Source organism: Chanodichthys erythropterus, chromosome 16, assembly GCF_024489055.1.
Source record: "Chanodichthys erythropterus isolate Z2021 chromosome 16, ASM2448905v1, whole genome shotgun sequence".
Taxonomy (NCBI): Eukaryota; Metazoa; Chordata; class Actinopteri; order Cypriniformes; family Xenocyprididae; genus Chanodichthys; species Chanodichthys erythropterus.
Window position 1 is genome coordinate 45,247,234 of NC_090236.1, and position 19,470 is coordinate 45,266,703.

General features: G+C 44.6%; 1 long non-coding RNA gene across 1 annotated transcript; it reads left to right on the forward strand.

Moving 5' to 3' along the window:
* Nucleotides 1-11,638: 11,638 nt before the first annotated feature.
* On the forward strand, nt 11,639-15,148 carry LOC137003894 (uncharacterized). Its single transcript, XR_010892040.1, has 5 exons — nt 11,639-11,742; nt 11,842-11,905; nt 12,176-12,266; nt 12,575-12,649; nt 14,687-15,148. It is a non-coding gene; the product is annotated as an uncharacterized lncRNA (long non-coding RNA).
* The last annotated feature ends 4,322 nt before the right edge of the window (nt 15,149-19,470 follow it).

Genomic DNA, 19,470 nt, shown 5'->3' on the forward strand with positions numbered 1-19,470 from the left:
TTTTCTCAATATGTCATTATAAACATGTTGTACCCGTTTTCCTGTGTGTATGTGTGTACGCTCAGTGTGTATAATCTCCCCCTATTGAAAATTTGGTGCTACTGCGGTTTCATACACATTTCATGCGCGCGATTCATTGGTGGAACACTGGAATCCTCGTCAGTGATTGGCTGGATTTGACATCGTGACCATCAGCTCGCCCCGCTGATCTTCAATCGTCTTGATGCGAGGTGTGACGGAGAGATTAATAACAATAATAATTAAGATTAATTACCCTGCTGGAAAAACCAGCATAGACCAGCATAATTCCCATGCTGGTCTATGCTGGTATGTGCTGGTCCATGCTGGTCCATGCTGGTTTGGTGCTGGTTTAGCTGGTGGACCAGCAAGACAATGCTGGTCTACCAGCATGGTCTTGCTGGTGATGCTGGTCAACCATCATGGTCTCGCTGGTGATGCTGGTCAACCATCATGGTCTTGCTGGTGATGCTGGTCTACCATCATGGTCTTGCTGGTGATGCTGGTCTACCATCATGGTCTTGCTGGTGATGCTGGTCTACCATCATGGTCTCGCTGGTGATGCTGGTCTACCATCATGGTCTCGCTGGTGATGCTGGTCAACCATCATGGTCTCGCTGGTGATGCTGGTCGGCGAGCCGACCAATCTGAAAATGCCTTTGATCTGACAGCGTTTGTTGGGTGGCACGTCACCAGCGGTTTGCCGCTGCTGGGCCACCGTTGGTACACCAGTGGCAAGCCGATAATCGGTCCAGTTTCTACTAAGCGCTTACAGGACATCTTTTTTGATAAGTGTGTATTTATTTTAGATTATTTTTACAGTTAAAAAGAATCTGAAAGTCTGAATAAAAATATTAAGACTGACTTAATATCTATATCAAAAACTTGGTATAAAAAAAACTGCCTATGGGCACGCTTTCAAATAAAATAACGTGGTTGAATGTTTGTAAAAAAAATAAAAATAAAAATAAATAATTAAGTTATAAAAGTTACAAACTTATTAAGTTATAAAAGTGCCACAATTGTCCTACTATGCTGGGGTGGCATTTTGCTCCTATAGGGTCATAAAACTTCAAAATGAGTTTTAAATTCATGATTTAATATTAATGAGATTTTTTTATGTAATGTTTTAATTCTAGATGTTTATTTATGTAAGTGCTGCATGACTGTGACGTGTTTTAATGCGTATGCGCGCCGAACCGCTTTCAAACACTGGAGCGGCGCGGAGTTGCCATGGAAACTGAGAAACAACAACTGACAAGCAGCAAAAACAGCAGCCTCTAGCTGTTGTTTTCACTTCTTTCAGGTGAGTTTAGTCGCTAAAATCACACGAATAACACACACAACTGTTCTTGACACTTCTCTAACATGTAATTGACACACTTATGTTGAATATTTACTTTACAGAAACAGTTTAGTGTCTTTGAAAAACGTCTCGGTTACGTATGTAACCCTCGTTCCCTGAAGGAGGGAACGGAGACGTACGTCAGTAGTGACCGACGAATTGGGATATCGCTTAGAGAGCCCTATCATCTTCGTGTAAACTAAAACAAGCCAATGGAATTGGCGTGCGATATTTGCATAATGCGCACCGCCCCCGACAGGTGTATATAAATAGGAAGCAGATGCAATCGCACTCTGTTTTTCGCTGAGGAGACAACTGGTGTCCGCGCTACAGCGAGGGTACAGAAACTGTGGCGACGGGACGTACGTCTCCGTTCCCTCCTTCAGGGAACGAGGGTTACATACGTAACCGAGACGTTCCCTTTCAGTCGGTCACGTTCGACGTACGTCAGTAGTGACCGACGAATTGGGATCCCAACTAAAGCGCCACAGTTACGAAACCCCTTCCAGTGCCCAGCGCAAGCTCAGCCGCCCATAGCACCGGCTGGCGGTGAAGGGGGCGAGCTTACACCGAGAGAGTCTACTGCTGTCTAACCACTACCCACTAAGTAAACTAGACACACTGGGGAAGCGAACCCGTAAGGGACGCTGCGGAGACCACTACCTACCCAATGGGGGAGGAGTTTACGTGGGAAATACACACATGGACTGGCCCGGGGGGCAGTACGCATATGGAGTCCCTGGGATGGCTCCACCTGGTAGGGGGAGACTCATCTGACAGGTGACAGCAGAGCTGGCTCTGCTAAGGGAAGGACACGGACTCGGCCCGTAGGGAGTTTTAAACCGTGGAAAATACACATATGGGACCGCTCACATAGAGGGGTCACGACATATGGGCCCCAGCCAACAGACAGCGTCAGCGACGGATGTAGGCCTGGCATCAGACACTCCGCAATGTCTGAGCCGAAGGGGGAGGCGGAGGAACTCAACAGGGTTCGCCAAGCGGGGAACACGACTGGAGTGAAAGTATGCACGTATCCGGCCAGTGGCGGGAATGGCATTGCAAGCCGACACTTAGAGTGGGTACAACACGTCTAATGACTAGTGGATGCGAGTACACGTGAGGAGCCCGGCTCTACACGTAGGCTATAAAACCTAGCGAACGTGTTTGGTGTCGCCCAGCCCGCAGCTCTACAGATATCTGTCAGCGAGGCGCCATGAGCCAGCGCCCAGGAAGAGGCCACCCCTCTGGTGGAGTGGGCTCTCAACCCGAGCGGGCAAGGCATGCCCTGGGATTCGTACGCCAAGGCGATGGCATCCACTATCCAGTGGGCCATCCTCTGCTTGGAGACAGCCTTTCCCTTCTGCTGGCCTCCGTAACAGATGAAGAGCTGATCTGAGGTCCTGAAGCTTCGCGTTCTGTCCACGTAAACGCGCAGAGCGTGGACGGGACAGAGCAAAGCTAGGGCTGGGTCTGCCTCCTCCGAGGGCAGCGCTTGCAGGTTCACTACCTGATCTCTGAAGGGAGTGGTAGGAACCTTGGGCACGTATCCAGGCCGGGGTCTCAGGATGACGTGAGAATCACCGGGCCCGAATTCTAGGCACGTTTCGTCGACCGAAAATGCATGCAGATCCCCTACCCTCTTCAGGGAAGCCAATGCAACCAGAAGAACCGTCTTAAGAGACATTAGTTTCAGGTCGACTGATTGCAAAGGTTCGAAGGGATGACCCCGGAGAGCTGTGAGAACCAGGGTCAAATCCCAAGAGGGTACGGAGGAAGGGCGAGGAGGATTCAGTCTCCTGGCCCCCCTCAGGAATCTGACGATCAGATCGTGTTTCCCCAGGGACTTACCCTCAATTGCATGGTGATGTGCGGCAATAGAGGCAACATACACCTTGAGGGTGGAGGGAGACAGCCTTCGCTCCAACCCATCTTGCAGAAAGGAAAGCACGGATCCGACCGAACATGATCGGGGGTCCTCTCGGCGAGAGGCGCACCATTCGACGAACAGGTTCCACTTCAACGCATAGAGATTCCTAGTGGAAGGAGCTCTAGCGGAAGTGATGGTGTCTACGACCGCTTGCGGGAGATCACTCAGAACCTCCGCATCCCGTCCAGGGACCACACGTGGAGGTTCCACAGATCGGGATGCGGGTGCCACAGGGTGCCCCGTCTCTGAGTCAGGGGGTCCTTCCTCAGAGGAATCGGCCAGGGAGGTGCTGTCGCGAGGAGAATGAGGTCTGAGAACCAGGTCCGAGTGGGCCAGTACGGAGCCACTAACAGAACCTGCTCCCCGTCCTCCCTGACCTTGCACATGAGTTGTGCGAGAAGGCTCACTGGGGGAAACGCATATTTGCGCAGACCCGGGGGCCAGCTGTGTGCCAGGGCATCCGTGCCGAGCGTGCCGCCGGTCAGGGAATGAAACCACTGGCAGAGGGCAGTTTCCGGGGAGGCAAACAGGACTACCTGGGCCTCGCTGAAATGCTGCCAAATCAGCTGGACCGCCTGGGGGTGGAGCCGCCACTCGCCTGCAAGTAGATGCTGCCGTGACAGCTCGTCGGCTGCACGGTTGAGCACACCTGAGACACGAGTGGCCCGAAGGGACCTCAGATCCTTCTGACTCCACAACAAGAGATGGCGGGCGAGTTGCGACATGCGATGGAAGCGTAGACCACCTTGACGGTTGGTGTACGCAACGGCCGCAGTGCTGTGTGAGCGGACTAGAATGTGCTTGCCTGACAACAGCTTCTTGAAGCGGGCCAGCGCAAGACGAACCGCTAGCAACTCGAGGCAATTGGTATGCCAATGCAGCTGAGGCCCCATCCAAAGACCTGTCACTGCATGCCCGTTGTACGTGGCCCCCCATCCCGTGGCAGAGGCATCTGTGGAGACCATAGCGTGCCTGGACACTCGTTCGAGGGGTACTCCGGCCCACAGGAACGAAGGGTCCAACCACCGGACAAGGGTGCGTAAAGGCTTTGTAAAGGCATTGGGGCGGGACGCTGGATTTGACCAGCGGGACCCCCCCCCAAGTACCAATCGTCCAACCGAGATGGGCCGGGACAGGGTGGAGGGTTCCACTCAAGCCCGACGCACAAGGCGGCCCGGGAGAGCACAGCCGTGAGCTCGGGATCCGACTCGGGCAACGCTACCGTCCCGGGCGGCAGCGCGTCCGAATCTTCCCCCGAGGACTCAGGCTCACCTTCCGATGCAGCGATCAACATCCGATCCGCCGCCGGCACACCAAAGGTAACGGCTGGACAGTCCGTAGAGGGCCCAGCGGAAACCAACGGTGGCACGATGGGTTGCGGTGCTGACGAGGCGGCAGGGGCCCGAGGAGCGTTTCCGCTCGGCGGGGGAGCCCTGACCGTTATCCCCAGGTCGCCCTCCCTATACAGCGCCGTACCGTCATTCCGGTTCCCGGGGCCGGAAAAAACGGTCGTACGCGGCATAGGAGAGGGGACTCCCGCTTCCTGAGACTTCAGGAAGGAGAGCCTCGACCTCAGCACTGCGATGGTCATGTTCCCGCAATGGGAACATGAACCATCCACAAAAGCTGCTTCAGCGTGCAGAATGCCCAAACACGAGATGCAGCGATTGTGCCCATCAGCAGGGACCAGGGAACGACCGCACCCAGTAACGCACAGACGAAATGACATACTGTCAGGGTTCGTCTGTAAAGCTCTTTTAGAAGGGGAAGTCAACTCACTTGTGCTGAAGCACCCAGGGAGCGACGCGATGTGTCAGGTACACCACTCCCTGACACACCGAGGAACCGGCCCAAATCGCTACACACACACACTCTTTGTGTTGCTGTGAAAACAGCAGTTTTAGAGCTTATAGCTCAGCTCCTCGGACACTCGCGACCTCGCTGAACGTGCCCTCTTCACCAGCACTGAAGCTCGCTGTAAATCCTCTTCTGAGGCAATGTTTTAGAATAAAACAAATGAAGAAAGGAGTCTTCTAAAACAGGACACCAGTGAATGGCTCCGAAGCGAAAGACAGAGTGCGATTGCATCTGCTTCCTATTTATATACACCTGTCGGGGGCGGTGCGCATTATGCAAATATCGCACGCCAATTCCATTGGCTTGTTTTAGTTTACACGAAGATGATAGGGCTCTCTAAGTGATATCCCAATTCGTCGGTCACTACTGACGTACGTCGAACGTGACCGACTGAAAGGGAACTCCGTTATCATCTCCGTTAGCATCCCGTTTTCAGAAGAGGTAATGTTAAGCTAACTCTAACAATCGATTTGTTTATAATAGTATAGGCTTTTAATCACATCTTTATGTGTAGATGATGTGTAGAGGTTTATGTGTAGAGGTTTTGATAGTTTTGTAAAGGTTTTGCTGTCTATGAGTGATTAGAAGCTGGCTAATTTATAAACGTAAATGTAGCCTACTGTTAATCGGTGACGTAACTTGCAGGGAGCACAAGTTTTCAAAAGCGTTTTGATCTCTCATGGTAAACAAATATTGATAAACATTGTTCTGAGATTTCAGCAGCGACAAAATAACCCCTCTACAACAGAGGGAAAGCTCCGAAGATTTCATTTCTGAAGGAACCTGCTGACAGAAGAAGGAAACACAGGTGAAACTCATCAATTAACTCCATATCCATTTTTTCCACAATATTTTTTACCTATACCATGCATCTGTTATTTTCTTCTTTTATTTTCTCAAATTTACAGTTTTTATTTATTTAATTTGTTTTAAGAAGGCTTTGACATCCAAATGTAAATGACACTGTATGAGCAATATTTAATGAATAAGTAAACAAAAAACAAATTCAGTTTTCTGTGTATTCTTCTTTTCCTGCTGTAACGTTAGCTTCTTTTCTTTTAATAAACCTGGCATTGAATAATAATATTGTTGGCTCTGTGACAAATTGTTTATGTTCCTAGATCCTTCCCTGTCGATGCCCTGCACCATAGCAGAGTTGGAGCGGATAAAAAAGTTCCTGTCGGACCACATGACTAGTAAGTAAAGCCTCTTAAACATACACTAATGTTCAAAAGTGTGGGGTCGATAAGATTTTTAATGTTTTTAAAGTATCTTCTGTTCACAAAGGCTGCGTTAATTGGATCAACATACAGTAAAAACTTAAAAAAAAATAAAATAAAATACTTTTTATTATGTGAATATATAGTAAAGTGTAATTTATTCCTGTGATCAAAGCTGAATTTTCAGCATCATTACTCCAGTCTTCAGTGTCACATGATCCTTCAGAAATAATTCTATTATGCTGATTTGATGCTCAAGAAACATTTCTAATTATTATCAATGTTGAAAACAGTTGTGCTGCTTCGTTTTTTTTTTTTTTTTCAGGATTCTTTATTTAATAGAAGTTAAAAAAGAACAACATTTTTTTGAAACAGAAATATTTCCTCTCACTTTTGGTCAATTTAATGCATCCTTGCTGAATAAAAATGTGAATTTCTTAAAAAAAAAAAAAAAATATATATATATATATATATATATATATATATACATATAATATTGACCCCATTAGAGTACACTACAGTTTATAGGTTTGGGATCAACAAATCCTGTGGGGGGAAAAAATAATAATAATAAATAATAATAAAAATGGGTTTAAACTGTTAAAACAATTTTCACACCAATATTAATCAGCACAACTGTTTTCAGCATTGATGATAATCCGAAATGTTTCTTGAGCAGCAAATCATCATATCAAAGTCCATTTAAAGAGGAAGTTCTAATTTTTCTCTTGTTGCTGTTGCTGTTTCTCTTTCTATCTCAGGATGCCCAGCAAGGTTACTAGAGGTTACAACAGCTCCACTTTGGATCCAGCCTCACTTGTGAAGACTTCAGATGATGGAAACTATAGATGGACTTACAAAACTAACAGATATTATCCTTATATTGTAATCATTGGTCCCGTTTCACAGACAGGGCTTAGATTAAGTCAGGATTAGGTTTTAGTTAAATTAGGACATTTAAGTAGCTTTTTTAAACATGCTTTAGAAAAAAAATAACATTACTGTTGTGCATCTTGACACAAAACAATGACACTGACATTTTAAGATATGCTTTCAGTTTAAGGGTTAGTTCACTCTAAAATTACATTTCTGTCATTAATTATTCACTCTCTTGTCGTTCCAAACCTGTAAGAACTTCACTAAGTTTTCAATTACCTTTCTGGATGTCAAAAGGTGCAATGACGTTGCTGTCTATGTGTGGATCAGATACCCTCGGATTTCATCAAAAATATCTTAATTTGTGTTCCGAAGATGAACAAAGGTCTTACAGGTGTGGAACGATAAGAGGGTGAGTAATCAATGACAGACATTTTATTTTTGGGTGAACTAATCCTTTAAGCCTTGTCTGTGAAACTGGGCAAGTGCCTCAAAGGGAAGGTTTGCATGACAGTTTTGCTGACAAATAGACATGGATATCTCTATGGAAGCTTGTTGCCATCACTAAATAAAAAAATGTAATTGTAGGGCTGCACGATTTATTGCACAATATGGAAAATATCATTGAACTTGATTGCAATTATCACTTAAACACGATTTTTAGTTCGATTATGAAATCGCAAAGGCTGCGATTAATTTTTTTTTATGCGCGGCTTGTCAATTAACTCCAAATGCTAGTCCATCTGAAAGCACTGCGAGTTTAAGTTGCTTATAATGTACATTTGAAAAAGCAACAAGCGTCAAACATCTTTCCAGACATGAGAAGCATTTATTAACATCTTGTCCAACAAAAGACAACATTTAATAAAATGTCTTTACTCCAAACTCACTTCATAACGAGTTTAGCATCCTGTGTAGATGATGTGGCTTCTTACACAGAATAAGGCAGTCGTGTGTTTATCAGTCATGTTTAATCAATCGAAACGTTTCAGTCTTCTGTTTATTCAGATATGATGAGTGTTGTATTATACTCTTCTGCTGCAGGGCATATTTAGAGTCTCTGCTTAAAAGCGCCCTCTGGCTTTCAGATGGAGAGGCATTTACTACTGATCAGAGCCGTACAGCTCTGACAAGCTGCGTATTAAATACGCAGCCTTTGCCAGATCGCGTGCGATTTAATCACGATAAATCATGCAGCCCTAGGTAATTGCGACTTTCTATCACACAATTCTGACTTTATCTTGCAATTCTGACTTTATAACTCGCAATTCTGACTTTATATCTCGCAATTCTGACTTTATAACTCGCAATTCTGACTTTATAAATCGCAATTTTGACTTTATAACTCGCAATTCTGACTTTATAACTCGCAATTCTGACTTTATTTCTCGAAATTCTGACTTTATAGCTCGCAATTCTGATTTTATACCTCGCAATTCTGACTTTATATCTCGCAATTCTGACTTTATAACTCGCAATTCTGACTTTATAACTCGCAATTCTGACTTTATATCATGCAATTCTGACTATAACACGCAATTCTGACTTTATTACACAATTTTGACTTTATAACACAATTTTGACTTTATATCTCACAATTCTGATTTTATAACTCGCAATTCTGACTTTATAACTCGCAATTCTGACTATAACTCGCAATTCTGACTTCACAACACAATTCTGACTATATATCTCGCAATTCTGACTTTATATCTCGCAATTCTGACTTTATAACTCGCAATTCTGACTTTATTTCTCACAATTCTGACTTTATATCATGCAATTCTGACTATAACTCGCAATCTGACTTTACAACACAATTCTGACTTTATAACTCGCAATTCTGACTTTATAACTCGCAATTCTGACTTTATATCATGCAATTCTGACTATAACTCGCAATTCTGACTTTACAACACAATTCTGACTTTATATCTCGCAATTCTGACTTTATAACTCGCAATTCTGACTTTATAACTCGCAATTCTGACTTTATTTCTCACAATTCTGACTTTATATCATGCAATTCTGACTATAACTCGCAATTCTGACTTTATATCATGCAATTCTGACTATAACACGCAATTCTGACTTTATAACACAATTTTGACTTTATATCTCACAATTCTGATTTTATAACTCGCAATTCTGACTTTATAACTCGCAATTCTGACTATAACTCGCAATTCTGACTTTACAACACAATTCTGACTTTATATCTCGCAATTCTGACTTTATAACTCGCAATTCTGACTTTATAACTCGCAATTCTGACTTTATTTCTCACAATTCTGACTTTATATCATGCAATTCTGACTATAACTCGCAATCTGACTTTACAACACAATTTTGACTATATATCTCACAATTCTGACTTTATAACTCGTAATTCTGACTTTACAACACAATTTTGACTATATATCTCACAATTCTGACTTTATAACTTGCAATTCTGACTTTATAACTCGCAATTCTGACTTTATATCTCGCAATTCTGACTTTATATCTCGCAATTCTGACTTTATAACTCGCAATTCTGACTTTATATCTCGCAATTCTGACTTTATATCTCGCAATTCTGATTTTATACCTCGCAATTCTGACTTAATATCTCGCAATTCTGACTTTATAACTCGCAATTCTGACTTTATAACTCGCAATTCTGACTTTATATCATGCAATTCTGACTATAACACGCAATTCTGACTTTATAACACAATTTTGACTTTATAACACAATTTTGACTTTATATCTCACAATTCTGATTTTATAACTCGCAATTCTGACTTTATAACTCGCAATTCTGACTATAACTCGCAACTCAACAGACCAAAAAAAACATAAAATCCTTAAAAATTTGAGCACTTACAATGAATTATTGTTGAATTAATGTTTTATTGTAATTTGCTTGCTGAGCCAGATGACTTGTTTTTGTTAAAAAATTATTATTATTGTGTTAATGTTGTTTTCTGAACATTATATTATTATTATTAAATTAACTTATGTGTATTAATAAAAGCTTGTATTTTCATGATTTTCATCATAACAAAATTCAGTGTAGTTGTAAATAGAATAAAATAACCCTGTATACCAGCACCAACATCCCATTCCAGCAAGACCAGCATATGTTGTGTTTTGGTGCTGGTATGATGATGACCAGCATACCAGCACCAGCATCCCATGCTGGTGGTCACCAGCAAACCAGCACCAGCACCAGCATCCCATACCAGCATACCAGCACCAAAACACAACATATGCTGGTGACCAGCATACCAGCACCAGCAAACCAGCACCAGCATCCCATGCTGGTGGTGACCAGCATACCAGCACCAAAACACAACATATGCTGGTCTGTGCTGGTCACCAGCATACCAGCACCAGCATCCCATGCTGGTGGTCACCAGGATACCAGCAGCAGCATCCAATGCTGGTGGTCACCAGCAAACCAGCACCAAAACACAACATATGCTGGTCACCAGCATACCAGCACCAGCATCCCATGCTGGTGGTGACCAGCATACCAGCACCAAAACACAACATATGCTGGTCACCAGCATACCAGCACCAGGATCCCATGATGGTGGTCACCAGCAAACCAGCACCAAAACACAACATATGCTGGTCTGTGCTGGTCACCAGCAAACCAGCACCAAAACACAACTTATGCTGGTCTTGCTGGAATGGGATGCTGGTGCTGGTATGCTGGTCTATGCTGGTTTTTCCAGCAGGGTCCCTGCTGGAAAAACCAGCATAGACCAGCATAATTCCCATGCTGGTCTATGCTGGTATGTGCTGGTCCATGCTGGTCCATGCTGGTTTGGTGCTGGTTTAGCTGGTGGATCAGTAAGACAATGCTGGTCTACCAGCATGATCTTGCTGGTGATGCTGGTCAACCAGCATGGTCTTGCTGGTGATGCTGGTCAACCAGCATGGTCTTGCTGGTGATGCTGGTCAACCATCATGGTCTTGCTGGTGATGCTGGTCTACCAGCATGGTCTCACTGGTGATGCTGGTCAACCATCATGGTCTCGCTGGTGATGCTGGTCAACCAGCTGACTTAATATCTATATCAAAAACTTGGTATAAAAAAACTGCCTATGGGCACGCTTTCAAATAAAATAACGTGGTTGAATGTTTGTAAAAAATAAAATAAAATAAATAAATAAATAAATAAATAAATAAATAATTAAGTTATAAAAGTGCTACAATTGTCCCACTATGCTGGGGTGGGTGGCATTTTGCTCCTATAGGGTCATACAACTTCAAAATGAGTTTTAAATTCATGATTTAATATTAATGAGATTTTTTTATGTAATGTTTTAATTATAGATGTTCATTTATGTAAGTGCTGCATGACTGTGACGTGTTTTAATGCGTGTGCGCGCCGAACCGCTTTCAAACACTGGAGCAGCGCGGAGTTGCCATGGAAACGGAGAAACAACAACTGACAAGCAGCAAAAACGGCAGCCTCTCGCTGTTGTTTTCACCTCTTTCAGGTGAGTTTAGTCGCTAAAATCACACGAATAACACACAACTGTTCTTGACACTTCTCTAACATGTAATTGACACACTTATGTTGAATATTTACTTTACAGAAACAGTTTAGTGTCTTCGAAAAACTCCGTTATCATCTCCGTTAGCATCCCGTTTTCAGAAGAGGTAGGCTAACTCTAACGATCGATTTGTTTATAATAGTATAGGCTTTTAATCACATCTTTATGTGAAGATGATGTGTAGAGGTTTATGTGTAGAGGTTTTGATAGTTTTGTAAAGGTTTTGCTGTCTATGGCTGATTAGAAGCTGGCTAATTTATAAACGTAAATGTAGCCTGTTAATCGGTGAAGTAACTTGCAGGGAGTACAAGTTTTCAAAAGCGTTTTGATCTCTCATGGTAAACAAATATTGATAAACATTGTTCTGTGATTTCAGCAGCGACAAAATAACCCCTCTACAACAGAGGGAAAGCTCCCAAGATTTCAGCATTTCTGAAGGAACCTGCTGACAGAAGAAGGAAACACAGGTGAAACTCACCAATTAACTCCATATCCATTTTTTCCACAATATTTTTTACCTACCATACATCGGTTATTTTCTTCTTTTATTTTCTCAAATTTACAGTTTTTATTTATTTAATTTGTTTTAAGAAGGCTTTGACATCCAAATGTAAGTGACACTGTATGATCAATATTTAATGAATAAGTAAACAAAAAAACATAAATTCAGTTTTCTGTGTATTCTTCTTTTCCTGCTGTAGCTTCTTTTCTTTTAATAAACCTGGCATTGAATAATAATATTGTTGGCTCTGTGACAAATTGTTTATGTTTCTAGATCCTTCCCTGTCGATGCCCTGCACCATAGCAGAGTTGGAGCGGATAAAAAAGTTCCTGTCGGACCAAATGACTAGTAAGTAAAGCCTCTTAAACATACACTAATGTTCAAAAGTGTGGGGTCGATAAGATTTTTAATGTTTTTAAAGTATCTTCTGTTCACAAAGGCTGCGTTCATTGGATCAACATACAGTAAAAACTTTAAAAAAAAAAAAAAATTAAATACTTTTTATTATGTGAATATATAGTAAAGTGTAATTTATATTTATTCCTGTGATCAAAGCTGAATTTTCAGCATCATTACTCCAGTCTTCAGTGTCACATGATCCTTCAGAAATAATTCTATTATGCTGATTTGATGCTCAAGAAACATTTCTAATTATTATCAATGTTGAAAACAGTTGTGCTGCTTCGTTTTTTTTTTTTTTTTTTCAGGATTCTTTATTTAATAGAAGTTAAAAAAGAACAACATTTTTTTGAAACAGAAATATTTCCTCTCACTTTTGGTCAATTTAATGCATCCTTGCTGAATAAAAATGTTAATTTCTTAAAAAAAAAAAAAAAAAAAAAAATATATATATATATATATATATATATATATATATATATATATATATATATATATATATATATATATATATATATATATATATATATATATATATATATATATATATATATATATATATATATATATATATATATACACTACAGTTTATAGGTTTGGGATCAACAAATCCTGTGGGGGAAAAAATAATAATAATAATAATAAAAATGGGTTTAAACTGTTAAAACAATTTTCACACCAATATTAATCAGCACAACTGTTTTCAGCATTGATAATAATCCGAAATGTTGCTTGAGCAGCAAATCATCATATCAAAGTCGGGTGTGTCTCATACGTCCTTAAAAGTGAAGCCGCGGGCTCTTTGATCGCCCCCTGGTGGCTGGATGCAGTACAAGTCATAAACCCGCCCTCTCAATGCAAACGAATGGCACTTGTCAAAATAACAAAAAATTAATTACACATACAATAAAATTTTCCGAAAGATGGTTTTGGTCATTTAAGGTAGTTGTTATCATGCTGATATATATTCAATTTTTGATCAGTGTGATTTTTGCAAGCAATTTGGTGCTATAGAAACGGGGCGTGTCGTCACGATTTACAGTTGATTGACAGCTTCTCTGAGGACTGTCGGAGCTTTGAGGGGAGATTGAAGATGAATAAATAACTTATTTTTCGATTTCTGTGTTATTTCTCACTGACAAAAGTTGTTGTTCAGCAGTAAACTGTCCTAACCGACCTACAGATCTGATGGATCACTGAGTTTTTTTCGGTCACGTTAAATGTGGGCTTTATAAGCTAAATGGTATTAGCCAAGATAACACGGCTAATGTTAGCCATGACGGAAAAAGCAGGTGATCATAATCTGGCAGTTACTAATTATCTTTATGGGTATAAAATAATAATTATCAGGACAAAACTAATCCTACTCTAGTTAATTAAAGAGCACTGTCTAACATTACAGCAATCGATCTGCTGTAGAGTTAGTTCAACTTTACCGAGGTTTCAAAAATATTATTGCTCTAGGAACAGAATATTTTTTTACAAGTATAATTTTAATTTGTGTATAATTTATTTATTTAAAATACATCAATTACGATATGTTGTTTTGACCTAGTTATGAGTAATTTAGTTTAAAACTGAACAATGTGCATTAATAAACTTTCAAATAAATGTAAATTCCTTATTGCCAGATGTAATTAGCATCGTTTAAGCCAAATGAAAAAGGGAGGAGGAAAAGAAAAATATAATAAACAATAGATAATAAAACAAATAGGTGATCTGATCTTGGTGACACAGACGTCTGGGCGGAAGTTTGATACCACGACTCCGCCTCCGCCTCCTGGTTTCACTGACGAGTCTTTCTGCGCATGCCCAGGTTCCAACATGTCAACGCCCATCATCGTCCGTTTTACCTTCAGTTCATCACAAGGGAAGGAAGCGGCGTCGCGTCGTCCATCTTTTTTTACAGTCTATGATCAAAGTCCATTAAAAGAGGAAGTTCTAATCTTTCTCTTGTTGCTGTTGCTGTTTCTCTTTCTATCTCAGGATGCCCAGCAAGGTTACTAGAGGTTACAACAGCTCCACTTTGGATCCAGCCTCACTTGTGAAGACTTCAGATGATGGAAACTATAGATGGACTTACAAAACTAACAGATATTATCCTTATATTGTAATCATTGGTCCCGTTTCACAGACAGGGCTTAGATTAAGTCAAGATTAGGTTTTAGTTAAATTAGGACATTTAAGTAGCTTTTTTAAACATGCTTTAGAAAAAAAATAACATTACTGTTGTGCATCTTGACACAAAACAATGACACTGACATATTTTAAGATATGCTTTCAGTTTAAGGGTTAGTTCACTCCAAAATTACATTTCTGTCATTAATTATTCACTCTCTTGTCGTTCCAAACCTGTAAGAAATTCACTAAGTTTTCAATTACCTTTCTGGATGTCAAAAGGTGGATCAGATACCCTCGGATTTCATCAGAAATATCTTAATTTGTGTTCCGGAGATGAACAAAGGTCTTACAGGTGTGGAACGATAAGAGGGTGAGTAATCAATGACAGAAATTTTATTTTTGGGTGAACTAATCCTTTAAGCCTTGTCTGTGAAACTGGGCAAGTGCCTCAAAGGGAAGGTTTGCATGACAGTTCCCATTCAGTCGGTCACGTTCGACGTACGTCGGACAGACCGACGAATAGGAATCTCGCTAGAGAGGCCAATCTACTTCGAGTGTAACTAAACGAGCCAATGCACATTGGCATGCAATCATATGCATCAGCTGCTCGCCTCGCAGCGCGGGTATATAATGAGCAGCAGGTGCGTTGCATCTTCAGCTTTTCGCTTCGGAGCCGAACGGTGTTTGTTCCTGTTCTCTGCAAGCGAGTGTCTGCTAGAAGACGAGTCAAGCTTTTTGGTTGAACTTCTCTTTTTTTCCGAGTGCGGGCGAACAGCACAGCAGCGGGGTCGACGTCCTCTCTTTTTCTGTTTCGTTTGCCGTTTTTGAGCAAATAGCTGTTTGACAGCGTCAGAAGGCTGTTCTCACGGCCGGTACGGTGCGCTTTTGAGCGCTGAAAAGCCGTTTTTACGGCTGGTAAGAGTGAGCGCCTTCAAAGAGAGAGAAAGCACATGACAGGCTGCACACAATCCCTGTCTGTGTTGCGGTGGCCGTTCCCCTGCGTGCTTCAGCACTTCTAAAAGAGTAAAGTCCCTGAAAGAGCTTACACAAGTAGATTCGCGTCTTTTTAAAGACGACATCCTACTTGTGTTTCTGGATGCGATCGTTCCTGTCCTCACTGACGGCCACGATCACCGTTTCGCATGTCTGGGCGCGTGCTGAAATGATGTTCGTGGGTGTTCATGTTTTCATATGAGAACATGATCACGTCGACACGCCGGTCGTGACTCTTCTTTCTCCGGGAAGCTTGAGTCCCCTCTGTTGTTGGCCAGCTGCCGCTTGTGTGTAAAAGCACAGCCGCGGCTCTGCCCGACACTCTGGGAGACCGCGGAGATCAGCGAGAGCAAATCTCTCGCTCCTCTGCGTGTCGTGTGCCGTCGAGCTGCCGGGCTGCAGCGCGGGTTGTCACGGCAACCCAGCGCTCGCTCGGCGCTCTAGATGCGCGGTTCCCTTGCGTAATCTCCATTGTAGCGCCCTCTCTGGTGCACCAGAAGAGGTCTACTTTGCTGATATGGCTTGGGTGACATGAGGTTGAGGGGTTCCTTCGGGGAACCAACCCCCTAGGGCCCCTCCCTCTCTAGCGCATTGCAAGCTGTGCAGTTTCTGGATTGGATTGCTGGTCCTTTTTCATAGGGGAACCTAGCATTTCATTCAGAGCTCCAGCTGAGGGACAGACGTCGATTGCAGCATCGGAGAGAGTGCTGTTATGCTCTGGAAATGAGGGTGACGCTGCCCACTGTAATGGTGTGTGCTTATGCTGACTCAGATTCAGAGTTTACAGCCATGCTTTCCTGGGTCTTCCAGATGTGCATGGAAAACTTGGCAGTATGGGGGTATATTGGTGCCATAAATATGGAATGCCAAAGGTGCCAATCTGCATAAGTTTTTCCTCTATCACTACCCTCTTGGATGGGGTGGCTGTACACAGACCACACCCACCCTGCATGTGAGGCCAAGGCACTCTTTTTGCATGAGGGTAGTTCTGTGCTGGGGTTGAGCTGCGCTTGTTGACTAACCGTGATCAAAGTCACGGCGCAGGCCCTCAGCCAGACGATGTCCACCTCCGTGGTCCAGAAGTGCCCCCTGGCTTACCTTGTGAGGTGTGAGAGGTTGTCAAGCTAAATGCTTTCTCAATGCTCCCATCTTACGAGGTGGCCTTTCGGTGACACTGTCGAGGACTGAGCCCAGCAGTTCTCCTCAGTTAGTAGCGGATAGGGGAGCTTCCCATGACAAACCATTGAGTTCCTCTTGGGCCGCCCCTCAGTCTGCTCGTCGCCAAGGGTGTCGTCCCCTGCAAGAAACTCCGGCCCAGCAGGCTCTGCTGTATCCATTGCGGGGAGATGACGCCTCCTGTCTCTGCAGCTGTTTAACTGGTTGGTGAGAATCACCCCTGAGACGGGCGACCCAGAGATGGGTGGGGCTGCTCTTCCACCCCTGGAGGAGGGCCAGGTGGTAAATCCTTTATTGGGTTTGTTTCTGTTCCGCCACTGACCCAAGAGGCAGCGGTACCCAAATTTTAAAGAGCAGTTCCTCCATTTCCAGGTCTGAAGAGGGTTTGGAGAGCAGTGGGAGGAGAAAAACCTCACCACTCTCATCCCCCTCTTCTGTCGCCAGCGGACAGCAGCGAGCAGCGGGCAGCCAAAGCCTCGACTGCTCCCTCTGTCCATCCGTGGAGCCAGGTAAGTGTTGCCTAGCACACTGTGACGCCGCTTCGGGCCGCCTCACAAAGAGAGCCCCCGAGCCGCGTCCCTGTGTTCCACCTCGCTGCCCTGCTGCGGGTACACCGGTGGTCCCTTTGGTCCTGCTTGTACGGTCTCTGCGAGCCGGGTTAGCACTCCCCAGTCCGTCTCGCTGGCTCCTTCGGACCATCAGGGTCGGCTTTGCGATTCAGTTCGCCCGGCTCCCCCCCCAAGTTCAGGGACGTCCTCTTCACTACAGTGAAAGATGCCGATGCCCCTGTCCTGCGTGCGGAGATCGCAGTCCTACTGGCGAAGGACGCGATAGAGCCGGTCCCTCCAGCCGATTTGAGGTCGGGGTTCTACAGCCCCTACTTCATTGTACCCAAGAAAAGCGGCGGGTTACGACCGATCTTGGACCTGCGAGTTTTGAATCGGAGCCTTCAAAATGCTCACGCAGAAACGCATTTTCGAGTGCATCCGTCCCCGAGATTGGTTTGCAGCGATTGACCTGAAGGACGCGTACTTCCATGTTTCAATTCTTCCGCGACACAGGCCATTCCTGAGATTCGCGTTCGAAGGTCGAGCATATCAGTACAGAGTCCTACCCTTCGGGCTGGCCCTGTCTCCCCGCGTCTTCACGAAAGTCGTGGAGGGAGCCCTTGTTCCCATGAGAGAACAGGGTGTTCGCATTCTCAACTATCTCGACGACTGGCTCATTCTAGCACAGTCCCGGGATCAGTTGTGCAAACACAGGGATTTGGTGCTCAGACACCTCAGCCAGTTGGGGCTTCAGGTCAACTGGGAAAAGAGCAAACTCGCCCCGGTGCAGAGGATCTCTTTTCTCGGTATGGAGTTGGATTCGGTCGAGCAGATAGCACGCCTCACAGAGGAACGTGCTCGGTCAGTGTTGAACTGCCTGAATACATTCAATGGCAGGACAGCGGTCCCTCTGAAGTTCTTTCAGAGGCTCCTGGGGCATATGGTAGCTGCTGCGGCTGTAACACCGCTCGGTCTGCTTCATATGAGACCGCTTCAGCACTGGCTTCACGGCCGAGTCCCGAGATGGGCGTGGCAGCGCGGCACATTCCGGGTGCCAATCACTCAGGAGTGCCGCCAAACCTTCAGTCCGTGGTCGGACCCCTTGTTTCTTCGGGCAGGAGTGCCCCTAGAACAGGTGTCCCGGCATGCTGTGGTGTTCACAGATGCTTCTGCCACCGGCTGGGGTGCCACGTAATACGGGCATGCAGTCTCAGGGGTTTGGACGGGACCCCATCTGCATTGGCACATCAATTGCCTCGAGTTGCTGGCAGTACGCCTTGCTCTGAGCCGCCTCAAAGGCCTGCTTCAGGGCAAGCATGTACTGGTCCGTATGGACAACACTGCGACCGTTGCGTACATCAACCGTCAAGGTGGTCTACGCTCCTGTCGCATGTCACAACTCGCCCGCCATCTCCTCCTGTGGAGTCGGAAGCATCTGAGGTCGCTTCGCGCCATTCATGTCTCCGGTGTGCTCAACCGTGTGGCCGACGAGCTATCACGAGCTGCGCTGCCAGGAGAGTGGCGACTCCACCCCCAGGTGGTTCAGCTGATCTGGAGAGAATTCGGAGAGGCTCAGGTAGACCTGTTTGCCTCACCAGAAACCTCCCACTGCCAGTTGTTTTACTCTCTGACCGAGGGGACACTCGGGACAGATGCACTGGCTCACAGCTGGCCCCGGGGCCTGCGCAAATATGCGTTTCCCCCAGTGAGCCTACTTGCACAGACCCTGTGCAAAGTCAGGGAGGACGAGGAGCAGGTCTTGTTAGTTGCGCCTTACTGGCCCAACCGGACCTGGTTCCCAGAACTCTCACTCCTCGCGACAGCCCCTCCCTGGCCCATCCCTCTGAGGAAAGACCTTCTTTCTCAGAGACGGGGCACTCTTTGGCACCCGCGTCCAGACCTCTGGAAACTCCATGTCTGGTCCCTTGGACG